Source organism: Fukomys damarensis, unplaced genomic scaffold (assembly GCF_012274545.1).
Source record: "Fukomys damarensis isolate Sample0158 unplaced genomic scaffold, DMR_v1.0_HiC HiC_scaffold_4, whole genome shotgun sequence".
Classification (NCBI taxonomy): domain Eukaryota; kingdom Metazoa; phylum Chordata; class Mammalia; order Rodentia; family Bathyergidae; genus Fukomys; species Fukomys damarensis.
Window position 1 is genome coordinate 45,322,417 of NW_022900916.1, and position 16,060 is coordinate 45,338,476.

Genomic DNA, 16,060 nt, shown 5'->3' on the forward strand with positions numbered 1-16,060 from the left:
TTTTTTTTTTTTTTTTTTTTTTTTTTTTGGTACAGGGGGTCGAACTCAGGACCTTGTGCTTGCAAGGCAAGCAGTGGAACCACCGAGTTAAATCCCCAGCCCCTGAAATAATTCTTTTTTCTATTAAAACCCAGCTATTGTATATGATGATTTCCTTTTCCTGCCTTTCTGATCTATGAATGAGTAGAAAATGGGATGGACTGCACACTTGGCCTCAACCTGGGATTGGGTGAGCTGTGCATAAAGCCTGACCTTGGTTGGGGTGGGGGGCAGATCATGCAGTGTGACCCAGCTGAGGTGATATGCAGCCTGACTTTGATTTGAGGCAGGCTGTGCATGCAGGGTGGCCCTGGGATGAGGTGGGCTGTTCATATAGCCTGACTTTGGCAACCTAAATAGGATCGTCTTTTTCTTCCCTTTTTCTCTCTTTCCCAAAGTACACAAGGGAGACCTTAAAGGTATGTAGGACATCTTAGATGATTATGGGTAACTTTGTTTCTGTCCCCAAAACATCACCTTTATGTTATATTTTATGAATTTGAAACCAATTTAAGATTGAGGATTTTAAATGGTTATTTTTTTTCTCTAAATCTAAGTTCAAGCATAAAAGGTCTCAAACTATTAGCAGGAATAGTGAACAAAGATCCCATCTAGCAATCTGTAGCTCCTCTCTCTTCCCTCCTTCTGACTCTTACTGGTTATAAGTTTATAGTGTTAACAGGAAAAAGATGCCCAGAGTATCTCAGGATATTTAAAAACACTGTTATGATTGATACTAAAATGGGACACTAATTGGTAACCCCTAAGAAAAATTCTGACTAGTCTATAGTTATAAATCTAAAACCAAGAAAAGGATTATTATAATTTACATGGCCAATACATCTAGAAAGCCACTTTGATTTAATGTAATTGTTTTGATATTCTATGTTTGGTCCATCTGCCATAAAAGAGAGCACTTATTAGATACTTTGCATGTATAAAACTTAACACTAAATTAGTATGGCGATTCCTCAAACAACTGAAATTAAAAAGTCCATCAGACCTAGCTATTCTCCTGCTAGATATCTTCCCAAAAGAATTAAAGAGATCATATTATAGTGATATATGTATACACATGTTTATAACACCACCACAATTCATAGTATCTAAATAATGGAAAGAGCCTGTACATTCAGCAACAAATGAATGAATGAAAAAATGTGGCATATATACATAATGCAGTACTACTGTGTTAATAAAAAGAATAAATGAGTCATTTGTAGGAAAATGGATGCACCAGAAATCATAATGTTAAGTGAAATAAATCAGACACAAAAACTTAAATATTGCATGGGTTTTTAAAAATGAGAAACCCAAAATACAAATAAAGAGGAAAATAAAAGATAGATAATATAAAATAGGGAGATAGATCTCTAGAAAGTCCATAAATCACTTTAATTGGAAAAAAATCAGGAACCTGATCCTAAGATAAAGGAACAGATAGAATTCAAAGTATGTTTAAATTATTCATCATAAAAAAGAAAGAAACTGAGCTCATACCTGTAATATGGGCCATTACCTTTATGGGAATTGAACCAACTTTTCCCGGGGATTCCACACCAAGATAAGCATAAGTATTCCCAGTTCCAGGAGATAAAGCACCTCCTCTCTTTTAGAGGACTATACTCTATTTCTCTGAATCTGTACTAAAATTTCTGCCTACTAAACCCTTCCACAGCCTCTTACTTAGGTGTGCTAGAAAATATTTTCTTTGAAGGGTGTCAGAAAGCTTTCAGTCCTATTCACAGTTGGGTGAGTTATATTACTTATCCCAGTTAAGTACCCCCTTGAACCCTATCAGGTGACAAACCCATGGTCAGGATTCCAGGGACATTCCAGCAGCTGCCACAGACACTTTTGCACCTGCGAGTTTTCCTTTCATGTCGATGCCATCAAATGCCTATAAATGCTTTTTTTGGTAAATGGGAAATGGTTGTTCAGAGTCAACCGGCTTGGCCTGATTTTCTCCTGAAAGGGCATTCCACAGATCTACTACTTTCTTGACCATCTGGACCTTTCCTTAGGTCCCTCAAGAGTGCCACTTGAGTAAAGTAAGTATTTTCACCATTTAGGGCCATTTAGATCTATAACAGGTTGTTTGGGGTCACTGACTGTCAGGGACTGGGCAGTGCCATTTGGGGTAAAATAAGCACCTTCACCATTTGAACTTACTGAAGGTCATTTTGTGATACTGACTGATGTGAAAAGAGATTCAAAGGTAGAAAAAAATTCCAGTTGGTTTGAAGTATTCATTTATTTTAGTTTGCTTTAGTTTCTTGTATATGTCTGTCCTTATGACCATCTTTATTCTAGGATGGACAATGGGGTCTCAGTAACTTCTAGAAGCTGTATACATGTTTAACCAGGATTCTGTGATGTAGCCGCCTGATCTGCATATTCTTCACCATTTGAAAGTAAGGTAGAGAAGATCTCCCCCTGTAAGTCCTGATGGAGCACTGTTTGGCCAGCGAGCTTCCCGATTTGGGGCAGTACTTTGGGACCCCCTTAAAGGCAGTACACAGAGGTTTAAATCCATCCTACAGAGACACCTGGCCTCATTTTTCCTTTACGTGTGTTCAGTACTTTATGTGCACCATTTAGAGCTTTAAACCATTCTATGTTTTGTAAGCTAACGAGTTCAAGTTTCGTAAACTGTTAGTTCATCTTACAGGAAGATTTGAATTGAGAAACTGTAAGAGGCTAGAGACACTGTAGTTTGCCTGGAGAGTTCTGTTGTGATTTTCCAGGGTATGGAAACTGCTACCTCATAGTTCGCTAGAAAAGTTTCAGTGACCTGTGATTTTTTAAAAAAGTGATTTTATTACATGTGACAGGCCTGTATAACTGGGCTGTATAACTGAAAGCATGATCTGATTTCATGCAACTGTCTTCTAGAAGATTTTCTGGGGTGACTTTGGGTAGGATAGTATCCATGGGGTGCTTTTCTTGTCTTTGTTTGATTATTGGCAGTATAAGCAAGAGTCATCTGTGTCCACCAACCGTGCAGCTACTTGGGTAAGTGTTGGTGAGTTCCTTATTGGGGTTTCAATTTCCTCTCATTTTGGTTAACAGTCCCTGTCCATTCTAAACTCATTGTGCTTAAATATATTTGCTAAAACCTATGTTTGCTGAAAACTGATTGTCATCTCCTGCTCTTTCCATTCTTAACTAGTAAAATTGGAAAAATTTTGCTGCAGAGAGCTTGTCTTTTTGTTTTTGTTTTTGTTGTTTTGTTTTTTGTTTTTTTTTTGGAGTGGGAAGCATTTTGTTTTAAACTGGCTTCTTTTTATCCCATTCCAGAGGTGTTGGACAATTGAACCAGGATAAGATGTGTAAACTTCTCAGCAGCTATGTCAAAATTTTACCATAATAGATAAATGTCTTAAAACCTGGGGCAAGAGTTTTTTTATAAAGACCTATACGATGAGACAGAGGGGGGAAAAAGCCTCTGGAAATTTAAACTTTGCTTAATTAGGCAAGCAATCTCCTTTGAGAGGTATATTTCTCATCTTAGTAACAACCAGAAATCCTACACGTGTATATTGTTTAAATGGGTAGCAGATAAATGTAAAAATAAGAGGACTCAGTAATTAAGAAAGCACATCCAAATGCCTTTTGTTTACATGACTTAAGGAGATGTTTTCAGAGCTATAACAAAGGTGTTCTCAAAACTATTACCATGCTTTTAACTTGTGTTAGCCAATCAAAATTATATTTTAGATGTTTGACTTTTAAAAGAGGTTACGAGAAAGACTGATGAGCATAAAGGATATTTAATTAAAATGTTTGAGTTTATTATTGTTGTGGCAAAATGGAAGAGCTCAATGGTACAGCGAAGTGCTACAACAGTTCAAATCCTATAGCTAAAGCAATTTGAAAACTGGAAAATGCAAAAGTTACTCAGAGTAAAACCTATCTTGCTGGCTGGCTCAGAGGCGTTCCAAATCATGAGTACCAAGATGCATTAGGAGTCAGCTTATATAAAGTTCCATGATATGGGGGGTGGGCCCATATGCTGAGCAAACAAGCTCACAGAAGGGGGAGGGTGGAGTTACAGAACATTCTTGAAACATGTACCAGTCAAGCACCCTCACAGAAGTAGAGAGGTGGAGTTGACAGAACATTCTTGAAACACACACTGGGCATACTCACAGAGAGGGATGGGTGAAGTTAGCAGAGCATTCTTGAAGCACACACTGTGTTAGCATGCTCACAGAATTGGGGGAGAGCTAAGAGAACATTCATGAAACACACTGGATGAGCATGCTTAAAGAAGGAGAGGGACTGAGTTAACAGAACATTCTGAAAACACACACTGGAAATGCTCAGAGAAGGGATGGGTGGAGTTAACACACCCTCTTGAAACACCAAATGGGTGAGTATGCTCACAGAATTTGAAAGTTTTGGTAGGAACATCCTTCAGCTCAGATAGTTACTAAACATTTGATATGTTGGACAGGAGTGCCTATGCAGCACAAAAGGCTATAATTATGAAACAAAACATTTTATGAAAAAAATAAAAACATTAGAGTGAGGCAAAGGCTTGCCCTATTGTATTATTGCTTTTTTCATTATGACCTTAAAGATTCTTGGGATTCATCGGTTGAAAATAGAGAAAATGTGGCACACGTATCAATACAGCAGTGACTGGGCATTCTTCCATTTAAAAGTTTAAATTGTTTAGCTTTTCAAAAACATCACATAACAATAATCAGTGTAAAAACTGCTGCTAGCATTAGTAAAAGGTGCCTTAAGAAGCAGTATTTTGCTAGACATTGGTTAAAGGTGTTATGGTTTATAGCAAAAACAGCTTTGAGATCCTTGAATGTCCCAAGAAATAAAGAAATGCAAATCTTGCTTTTAATGTGTACCAGATAGGGGCCTAGGTGTGCCTGCTCCATATCAAGGTCTTGGGATCTATATCGTGACTTCTTTCGTTTCAGGGTTGTGTTCAGGACGGCCTTTTTGAACTACAGTGGTTTACTGAGACTGACATTTACTAGATGGATATTGTGCTCAGCTGAAATCAAGTTGGATAAAAGGCATATTCTATGGTTTATTACATAGCAAAGTGGGAATAATTGAAATATTTCTTTATTACACATTATCTAATAAAAGTATATTTGAGCGCTTCCTTATTAAGCCCATGAGAAGAAATAGATAAGATATGTCTTATGGGTTAACTTGGGTCTGAGTGAAAATTGTTCAGCCATGCTTCTTAATTTTCTGAAAGAGCTGGGTCCATGTTTACATGGATAAAAACTTCCCCAACTCTGGAATTATGAAGTCAAGTTGTGCTGATGTTAGATGAGTATTTCCCACATTGCTCATAGATCTTTGTAGACCTTCTGTGTTTTACCATTTTAAATGCCATAATCAATAAAAGTTTCTTTCAGAGTCTTCACAGTGTATTCACATATGGGCATTCTTATTACTCAGGACAGTTTGACTTTGCTAGTATGAGAATTTGGTTTGAGAGTAATTCATTGGAGTCAATATACATATTCAATTTTAAAAGTCCTAGAAAAGCCGGGCGTCGTGGCACACACCTGTAATCCAAGCACTTGGGAGGCTGAGGGAGGAGGATCGCTGTGAGTTCAAGACCAGCCTAAGGCTACCTAGTGAGTTCCAGGTCAGTCTCAATTACATAGTAAGACTCTGTCTCAAAAAACAAAGTCCTAGAAAAGACTTCAGTGATTTTTAAATGGTGTTCTGTTCTAGCACTTCTAGATGCAATTTCTAGGTCTTAGCTCTAATTTTTGAGAGGTGTTTTTTTTCCTCAGCAGAAAATGGTTTGGGACGTTAAATTGTGTTTTGTAGATATTTCGCATATGGGGGACAATGCAGGAGTTACTGTTAAAAATTAAATTAAGTGGATATGTAAGCAAAGCATCTGAGTTATTTAAAATTAATTTAAAATACTGAAGACATTTACTAAATATAAGTTCATGTGTTTTTTGCTTTTTAAAATTTATAAATAATAATGCATGAGTCTATTAAATGTATTTCATAGACATGTGTGTAACACTAATATAAGATCACAATATATCTGATCCTTTAATAACTTTCAGAGTAACTGTACTAGAAGGACAAGTGTCTGAAAATGGAGACTTTTGTTAAACTCTGGGTCAACAAATTTTAAAATGACCTTTAAATAATAAGTCCCAAAATAATATAGGGTTGTATTTGTTCATTATTTTAAGGTATCCTAAGCTAACAACTTATATAAGGACAACTCAATTAATAGTCTAGTTACAAATTTTTTTTTTAGAGACAAAATATTTTGCTGTTAAGAGTTAATAGCGCTGAATGGCCTGATCTATTAATGGGTTTGTTTTTATGGTCTAATGCTAATAGTTTTAAGAGATGCTGAAAAGGCTTGTTTGTGACAGAGTTTGGGGCAAAATATGACAAATGACATGATTTTTAAAACTACCAATAACCTATGTGTGGCATAATTTTGTAATAAGCTAAAAGTAATGTTTTCATTGTAAATTAATGATATGAACATTTTTGGGGAGTAAAACATTTCTAATTAGAGATAGTTGTTCTAAGACACACATATAAGAAAATATTCAAATGTAATGCACAGGGATAATGTCAGAATCTTTATGTCAGAAACAGCAAGGCTTTAAAAAATTGAAAAGTTCTCAGACAATTTACAACAAAAGTTTAAAAAGATAAATTTTACTTTTGCTAGAATAATTTCTTGTGTTCTATATAGTTTTTGTTAAGTTTTAAATGTTTGGAAAAATTAAGTATTAGGCAGTTCCTATTAGGTATCTCCTTAAAGTTTTGTATTATAATTCCAGTTACATAAATTGCTTTTGTATTGCACTTGCATTATTTAAAAACTACAATTATCTCAGTATCGAGGCAGGAGATTAGGGCATAGCCAGCTAGCTGGGCAAGAGCGCATGACCTGTCAATCACAGAGATCCAGGACACATGTGCAGAAAAACACAGATCCCAGGCCCTGCACCTGGGACCACCCAGAAAGTACTATTTTTAGTTCCTCTGCTGCAAAATCAAGCAAGTTTTGATAGACTGGTCTAGATCCAACATCACAATGGGGGATACAAAGATGGCCACCATTAACTTCACCGCCACTGTGCTACCTTTGTACTAGTGGCATGTTCTCACTCTGCAGAGCATATTCATTTTCTACCTCTATTAAATATAAAACCTCACTACCATTTGTACTTGTCTTGTCCGAGTCGTTGTTCAGGATAACAAGTACCTGGAAAGAAGCTCTAGAAGGAGCCCACAGCACCTCAGAACCCCAATAAAATTTCACAAGCCAGCCAAGAGATAAAGCCCTTTGGGGTCTTTGTTTCTCTCTCTCTGAAGTCTATAGATTCAAGCCAAGAAAGGCCCACAGTAGCTCTTTCCTTCCTTCTCTCTAGGAGATCTTCAATGTCCTTCTTGTCTCTTCTCTCCCACTCAGGCTTTCATCTGTCAGAAAGCTCAAATCCTTTAACTTTTTTTTTTCCTGATATTAATTATCAGGGAAAGTCAGGGAACTAGAGGTTGGGAAAATTAATGGAAGCTGGGAAACTCAGGACATTTCCAGTTCTCTGGTGTGTCCCATCAGTGTGTGGGGGGGTATTGTGTCCTTTGTGTTTTCCCACCCTGTTTCAGTCAACCAGTTTGAGTGCAAGTTAGTTGGGTCTGCCAGGGCATCTGCTCTTGGATAAGCTGCAGAAAAATTTTAGGGTGTCTTGGGCCCAACAGGTCTTTTGCAAACTATGCAGGTTCCATGTTAAAATTTAGTATGCTCATTCATCTCCACATTTTGTTTTTCCCAATACTTTGTTCATCATTCTCACTAGTAAAAAAATTAGTTATTGGTAACTTATTTTCCTGCTTGAGTAGCCACCTGACATGGCCTACTCCTTAATGTACGCCAAGTCTCATCTGCACTTTTCCCCTAGATGGCATTTTATCTCTGGGGATCACTAGTGAGTTGTTTTTTCAGAGCCTGGTTTCTTAAGACCTCAAAAAGCCCTCACAGTCTATCTTTCTACCATATTTGGCAGCCATCTTGGTTCCTCCCCTAGCAGGTCAACCATGCAGTTCCATGTTTGACAGCCATTTTGGTGCATACTGTGGACTGGTCACATGGTTCCACCATGTTTGTCCACTATTTTCTTTTTCAACTGATCTCATGGACATTAGAAAATCTCATCCTTATAAATAAGTGCTAAAGACTCTGCTTTCATGAAACACATAGGCCTCCTCTCCTTTTCTCTTCTAAATCAGGTTAAATCCCCTTCTTGTCTCTTCTAACAGAAAGAATAATTTAAAAACATCTTCCTGAGGGTCTGAGTGGAAGAAAGGGAACAACCAGTGAAAGTCAAATCAAATGGCTGTGAGTATGTAATAGCAGAACTGGAGCCAATAGTTAACAAACCATATTCTTGCACTTAGAACTTTCTAAGGTTTTCTCTCTTTTTTCTTTTTTCTTAAATGCCAAAAAAGAGGTTTCTATCTCTATTGCCTAAAACAAAGTAATTATCAAAGTTTTTATTATTGGGACAAATGTGAGAGATACTATTCTGCAAGTGGCTAAGCGGGATCTCTGGGGACTCTAAGCCTGTCTTTAAGGAGTTTTAGTGGGTCACAGTTTACAGAGAGGTCTAAGGAAATGCACCAGTGTTGCTTCACCAGAGATGATAGAAGTACAGTTGAGTCTCCTGGAAGACATTCAGGGACTCAGTGGGTCTGCACTCTTCTATGGAGGATGCTTTTTGAAAGAGCCCAGACATCATAGTCTCTCTCTCTCTCTCTCTCTCTCTCTCTCTCTCCATATCCCCACAAGATGCCATGAGAACCTGTGCAGATCCCAGCAACCTTGCCCTTAGGCTGTATCCTTAAAAATTAGGAACAATTTGACCCTGAAAGGGTTATAGTAGGCCACAGGGTATGGAGAGGTCTAAGATAAAACAAAAATAAGAAGGCATCAGTGCTGCTCACTTCACTAGAGGCATCTGGTAGTACACTTGAATCTCACAAAGGATACTCCAGGGATTCAATAGATCTGCATCTTTCTGTAGGACCCCAGGCCTAGTCTGTCTCTACAGCCCTCATGCAGGTTGTCTTTCACAATTTAGCTTCTATTGCAATACTGTTTGGGTCCAGTATGAACCAGGAAATGGTGAGAGACAGAGATTGGCAGTCTAGATTACATTACTATTCTTTAGTTCAATCTTGTTTTTTTGCAAAAGATAAGTAAAGTGTTGTGAAATGTTTTTGTTTAGGCTTTTATGACTCTTTGTCTCTTTAATGTCCAAAGAACTATGTTACCTAAAAAGACCTCCAAGGAAGAGAAAATTGATGCATTCACCTATCTCAGGGGGATATGAGTCTCTTCCACCTGTTTAGTGAAAATAACCACACTGGGTTGTCTCCTAGACCTTTTTCTTATAATTCTCACACCAATAAGTCAATCCCATAATTTCTAAGTGACTCAGTAAGTCTACCAGTGGCTAGCCTACCACAGAGACTCAATATTTCCCAGCCCCTTTCTGTGCTCCTCAGACAGATTTTAGCTCTACAGAACATAGATGGAGTAGAGACTCACCACTCCAATTTGAGAGAGGTACAAAGAGTAGAGGGGACTACATGATTCCAGGTTCCTTTACCAGTGGCAGATATACAGCAATGAAAAAAATGGTTAGACCAATGTCAGAACATCCTCATAGGTTGGCAAATGGGTTTCAAACTTTGGTCCTTGTTTTGACCTCGTGGTGAGATGTCCAATTTGTCTTGGTTCCTTCCTGTACACCAGACCACTACCATCAACTGTTTAACACAGCACTTTCTATGTTCAACAATTGGTATCTGGAGTAGGATAAAAGTAGAAGGGCTGAGAAAAAAAAAAAAAGGAAGGCCAAAATTATGATTGTCACAACTGACAATGTTTTAAGCACAAACAAGTCCTTCAGGGGAATACCAAAGGCTAGCCAGGGAAAGAGTTCCTGCTTTAAGTGCAAGGAAACTGGACACTGGGCTTGTGACTGTACCAAGCCACTGCCCAGGCTCTGCTCCATGTCTCAGATGGCTGATGTACTTGACTCATGGCCCTGAAGAATTGACTGTCCTCACCCCAAGAAGGGCTAGACAAGCCAAAACTCTCACCTTCCACTCTGAAGAGCACTGAAGGGGCCCATGGAAAGCTACCATGTACCTGTTCACAGACATCTCCATCTCCTGTGTTGAGCCCCTGGTGGCCCTGGAAATAATGGGTAAACAAATTTAATTCTTTATATAAACAAAAATAGCTTATTCTACTTTAACTTCCTTCTCTGGAAAACTCTCCTCTAGATCTATAACCATAACTGGGGTTGAGGAGACCCCTAGTCAGAGCTTCTTTACACTTGCTCAGACATGTCAAGTCATAGGCCACATGTTCAAGCATGAGATTTTCATTGTCCCACAGTGTCCTACTCCCTTATTAGGAGGAGATTTACCCAGGAAGCTCATTCATTGCAAGGGACACCAAAGAGACAGGTCTAAATTGTCTTTGAACTATCAAAAAGCTAAAAGAGTGACAAAATGACAGGTTTGCAGCCCCTCAAGATCTTAGGTTTATTCACAATTTCTGAGGATCCATTAAAACCAGTCTATAACTCCTGGGAAGATAAATGGGCCTACCATAAGAAAAAATTTTTTAAAAAGGGTTTTGATGATATTTAGAAAGAAAAATTGTCCTTCCACAAGGGAAACTGTCAAAAGTTATAAAAAGCACATGGAAAAGGTGCTACATGGGAAATGGTCTTTCAAATTTTCACTCAAGGACTAGCAGCAACTCCCCAACAGATCTGAAAAATATGCCCAGTCTGTGCCTACAATAACCCTGGCAACCCCAGACTACCTCCTTTATTAAAACCTTTACAGAGGAGAGGGATGGAATCTGAGGAGGACTGGCAATTAGACTTTATCCATATGCCACAATGTGAGAAATTTAAATAAATAGTCATCCTAATTGATACTTTTACAGCTGAATTGTGGCTTTATCTCCCCATTTACAGAAGGCTATAGAGGTAATCAAGATGGTCCTCAAAAAAATGATGCCCCAGTTTGTACTACCCCAGTACCTTCAGAGTGACGGTGGGCCTTCTTTTAACTTTCAATTCAAAAGGGTAGCAAAGGCTTTAAGAATGAAGTATCACTTCCATTCTGCAAGGACTTCTCTGGAAAGGTTGACAGATTCAACCAGACCCTAGAATGAACACTGGCAAAATTTTGCCAAGAAACTGCTAGGTCTTGGCTCTGATTCTTCCCAAGAGCCCTTATGGGGATTCAAAACAGCTGCAAACCAAGCTAAATACTAGTGCATTTGAAATGTTATATGGGGGACCTTTTCTCTGTTTTGATTTGGAGTGGGACCAGAGACCCCAAGAGTCTCACAATATCTTATTGTTCTGGGACAAGTACAATAGGCTATCCAACTGTATGAGAACAAAGTTCTGCCAGCTCCTGGCCCAGGAGAACCACCTAATGTCCATCTTGGAGACCAAGTGTTCATTCAAACTTGGAAAGAAGAGATTCTTGTAGAATAGTTAACACAAAAATGGTAAGTCCCCCTTTCAGTGATCCTTGCCAATGCACTGCAGTAAAGGTGACAGAGAGATTCACCTTTATAGAATAAAGCCAGCTACACCTGAACTGTCTGAGGAAAAAGACCACCCAAATGAAGAAAGTTATTCCTGCAAACCCCTGGAAGGCCCGAGCCTCTTTTCCAATAAACAAGACTCCAGTACTGCTCCAGATGCAAATATTTAGAATCACTAATGATACCAAATCCACCACAGATTAAATGGGCACCTGGATCATTAGTGATGCAACTATTCCTCTGCTGGGTATCTTCCCAAAAGAATTAAAAGAAACATACCACAATGATATATGTGCACCCATGTTTATAGCGGCACAGTTTGCAATAGCTAAAACTTGGAAACAGCCCAATTACCCATCAACTGGAGACTGGATAAAGATGTGTTTTGTTGTCTTTTTTTTTTTGATAACATGGACTATTACTCAGCCATAAAGAAAGAGAAACTAGAGACATTAATGGCTCAATAAATGCATATTGGAGCCATATTCCTAAGTGAAATAAATAGGACACATGTGTTAAATACTGAATTTTTTTCTCTGATGTAAATAACTAAAAGTGTAAATAAGAATGAAAATGTCTAATTGATAATGTAAAATAGGAAGAAAAGGTATAAAGGAGTAGGGGAAGTGGGAGAGGTAGGGAAAAGGAAATAAGGGAAAAGAAAAAATATGAGAAAAGGAAAAAATGGAAACAAAGTTCCAATTTCTTTCCTATTGAGTTCACTATTGGTATCCATGCATGCTATTGATTTTGGTGTGTTGATTTTGTATACTGCTTCATTGCTGAAATTGGTTATTATTTCTAAGAGTTTACTGGTAGAAATCTTTGGTTCTTCTATGTAAAGTATCATGTCATCCACAAATAAAAGTTTTTAGACTTCTTGCTTTCCCACGGATATCCATTTTATTTCTTTTGTTTGACCAATTGCTGTGGCTAATGTTTTGAGCTTTATGTGGAAAAGAAGTGCTGATAGTGAGCATCTTTGCAATGTTTCTGAAACATGACAGCTCTCACTTTTTCACCATTTAATATCGTATTGGCCATTGGTTTGTCATAAATGGCTTTCATCAGATTCAGATAGGGTCCTTCTATACCCAGTTTTTTTCAAAGTTTTTATCATAAAAAGGTATTGTAGTTTCTTGAAAACTTTTTTTGCATCTATTGATATGATCATGTGGTTTTTGTTCTTGATTCTGTTTATGTGACATATCATATTTATTGATTTGCATATCTTGGACCATCCGTACAGTCCTGGGTTGAAACCTACTTGTGCGTGATATATGATCATTTTGATAATTTTTTGCATTTTATTTACCAATATCTTATTGAGGATTTTTCCCATCCATATTCATTAAGGAGATTGGCATGTAGTTCATTTGAAGTTTGTTCTTTGCCTGATTTTGAGATTAGAGTGATGCTAGCTTCCAGAAAATTTTTTGGAAGCACGCCCCCCTTCTTAAAAATTTCATTAAAGAGTTTCAGAAGTATTGGTGATATAACATCCTTAAATGTTGTATAGAATTCAGCAGTGCTTTCATCGGGTCCTGGATATTATTAATGTTAGATTTTTTATTATTATTACCTCAATTTCATTGCTTGTTATTGGGTTGTTCAAAACTTTTATGACTTGGTTTAGTTTTGGTAATTTGTATGAATCTTGGAATTATCCATTTGTTCAAGATTTTCCAAGTTTTTGGAATAGTTTTTCATGCTAATTACTATCTTCTGGATTTCCAAAGTGTCTGTTGTGTTTTCACAATTTCCAATTGCCTTGATGTGAGTCTTTTCTCTCTTTTTTCCTTAAATTTGGCTAAGGGTTTACATATTTTATTTATTCTAAGAACCAGCTTTTGCATCCATTGATTTTTTAAAGTTTCAATTTCATTAATTTCTGCTCTTCTCTTTATGATATCCCTCCTTAATTTCAGTTTGGGTTTAAACTGGTTTTTTCTCAGGCATCATGAGGTTCCTTATTAGGTTATTTACTTCGGCCTTCTCTGTTTTCTAATATGAGCCTTTATTACAATAAGCTTCCCTCAAATGACTGCTTTCATTGGATCCCATAGGTTCTGAGGTTGTACTGGCATTGTGATTTGCTTCCAGAAATTGTTTAATTTCTTTCTTTATTTGTTTTGTGACCTATTGGGAGTTAAGGAGTGTGTTATTAATTTTCCAGTTGTTTGTAAATTTTGTGTGGCTTTTTCTGCCATTGATTTCTAGTTTTATTGCACAGTGATCTGGTAGTAAACAATGGGCTATTTCAATTCTTTTAAATTTATTTAAAATTTTGTGGACTAGTATGTGATCTATTTTGGAGGAAGCTCCATGTGTTTCAGAGAAGAATAAAAAGGGTAGAATACTCTGTACATATCTATTAAGTTCATAGGGTCAAGAGCTTGGTGCAGTTCTCCTGTTGCTTTATTGATTTTTGTTTAGGTGATTATATCTTTGTGGTATAGGTATTAAGGTCACCCACTATGATTGTGTTAGTGTCTATTTAATATTTTATATTCAGCAGCATTTGTTTTTGAAGACAGGTGCTCCAATATTTGGTGCATATGTGTTTACAAATGCTATCAATTCTTGTTTGATTATTTCCATAAGTAGTAAATAGTGACCTTTTCTGTCTCTTCTTTTTGTCCCTTCATATTTAATCCAGATTATAAGCCTATTGGATGCCATACACATCCAGGGTGAGGCTTCCCTTTTTGTTAAGCCTATTCAACCACACCCAAAACTATGCTAATACCAACCAGGGGACTAATTTAGTACCACACACCCTAATCCTAGTATCACACACCCTAGTTCCCAGCTAGCTCCAAAAGCGCCCTACCTATGACTGCATGAGGGTTGGAGTGGATGCCTAGATACAAGCCATAACAGGACCTTTTGTTTCCTTATTTTCCTATGCTACTGTGTGAATGTATAGTGTGTGTGTGTGTGTGTGTGTGTGTGTGTGTGTGTGTACGTGCATAGGCACACACTGAGTGCTGAGTGAGGAGAAATTGTGGTTAATATAATGATCTTTTTAGTTAGATTCTTCCTTCCAGCAATATGTTCATGACTTTATTTTATCAGAGATATTGTTCACCCCTTCTGTTATTTAACTAAAATGGTTTGGACCCTGTTACTGTGTTGTGAGAAGAGAATTAATATTGATTATAACAGTGCCAACTGATCTAATCAAACATCATTTACATGAATTTAATCTTGCATTTATACTTCCTCCCTTTATAAGTAACCTTTACAGCTTCTGTTTTGTTGTTTGTGGTGAGTCTTCGATATGGAAAGAGAAGAGAAGGGATGAAATGGATGGATGGGTGAAAGAGGAATCTAAATCAGTAGGAAGAACAGTAGATAGGAGAAATCCTAATAGATTACACAAAGAAAAGATAGGTCCAAGGTCAGATTCTGTTAGAGGTCTTTTTAGTTGGATTAAATGGTTAGAGAAAAAATTTTAAGAATCTGGAATGTGGAAGAAACAAGTAAATAATAAGACAATGTTATTAGTACAGATGCTTTTATGACCGTCCCATTGAGCAGCTTGTATCACCCAATGGGAGAGTTATGAACAGGTTAAAAAAATGTAAGCATGTGGTTTCTTTTTAATTTGGAATATGTGTTGAATTTCTGTATATGTCTTATTTTCTTCAGAGGGACCTCAAAACTATACAAGCTTTGGTATCACCTTTACTAGTCTGAGAGATTTCAAAAAGACATTGGAATATGTTAAGAATTCTACTTTACCCCATGAGCTTATCTGTATAGATGTGGGATTTAATCTTTAAAAGCACTCCCTAACACTGTGATTCATAAAATTAAGTTTAAAAATTAAAACAGTATGCACATGTTATAGGTTCTTCAGTTGTAATTATTATTGGGAATGGTACATTTGGATCAGTTAAAAAGTATTTGATTTATTGAAAATGAAATATCTATTAGTAAAATTGAAAGTTCAGTTTGGATTTTTTTTCTACATTTGTATGTGTTTTAAACTACAAAAAAAGAATAACTGTATGCATGTAGTGGTATATGGTTAAAATATAGATTAATTAAATTTATTTGAACAGACTGTATTTTCCTCTTTGTATTGGATTCAAACAGAAGATAAGAAAGAAATTTAATTTTTGGCTTAATAAGAAAAACCCACAGTCCAAGTAATAAGTAACCTAATTATCAATATCATTTTTTAAAAAGAAGGCATTTTAAAATATTGTCTAATAGTTAAAATTTTGGTTGCAATAAAATAAAATTATAGAAAGAGGTTATTCAAACCAACTCCCACCCCCTGCATGTCTCTCCTTAATTTGTACCACATTTTGAATGTACTTAATGCCACTAAATTTTGCACTTAAAAATGAATAAAGTGGTAAATTTTTTTTTTTTTTTTTTTTTTTTTTTTTT

At 36.8% G+C, this 16,060-nt stretch overlaps 3 long non-coding RNA genes across 4 annotated transcripts in view; all 3 read left to right on the plus strand.

Moving 5' to 3' along the window:
- Positions 1 to 3,045, plus strand: part of LOC104869931 — an 8,572-nt gene extending 5,527 nt beyond the window's left edge. The window contains exons 2-3 of one of the 2 annotated variants that reach the window (XR_782401.1): positions 2,353 to 2,453; positions 3,010 to 3,045. This is a non-coding gene — a long non-coding RNA (uncharacterized LOC104869931). Of the gene's footprint in view, positions 1 to 2,352; positions 2,478 to 3,009 lie in introns of both variants that reach the window. The other variant, XR_782400.1, reaches the window with a different exon arrangement.
- Positions 3,046 to 5,633: 2,588 nt separating this feature from the next.
- The window catches only part of LOC104869933, a 16,824-nt gene continuing 6,397 nt past the window's right edge, over positions 5,634 to 16,060 (plus strand). Inside the window, exons 1-2 of the long non-coding RNA XR_782403.1 lie at positions 5,634 to 5,671; positions 8,332 to 8,410. This is a non-coding gene — a long non-coding RNA (uncharacterized LOC104869933). The remainder of the gene's footprint in view (positions 5,672 to 8,331; positions 8,411 to 16,060) is intronic.
- Positions 10,105 to 11,925, plus strand: LOC104869932. The gene is made up of 3 exons (XR_782402.1): positions 10,105 to 10,286; positions 11,476 to 11,617; positions 11,688 to 11,925. It is a non-coding gene; the product is annotated as an uncharacterized LOC104869932 (long non-coding RNA).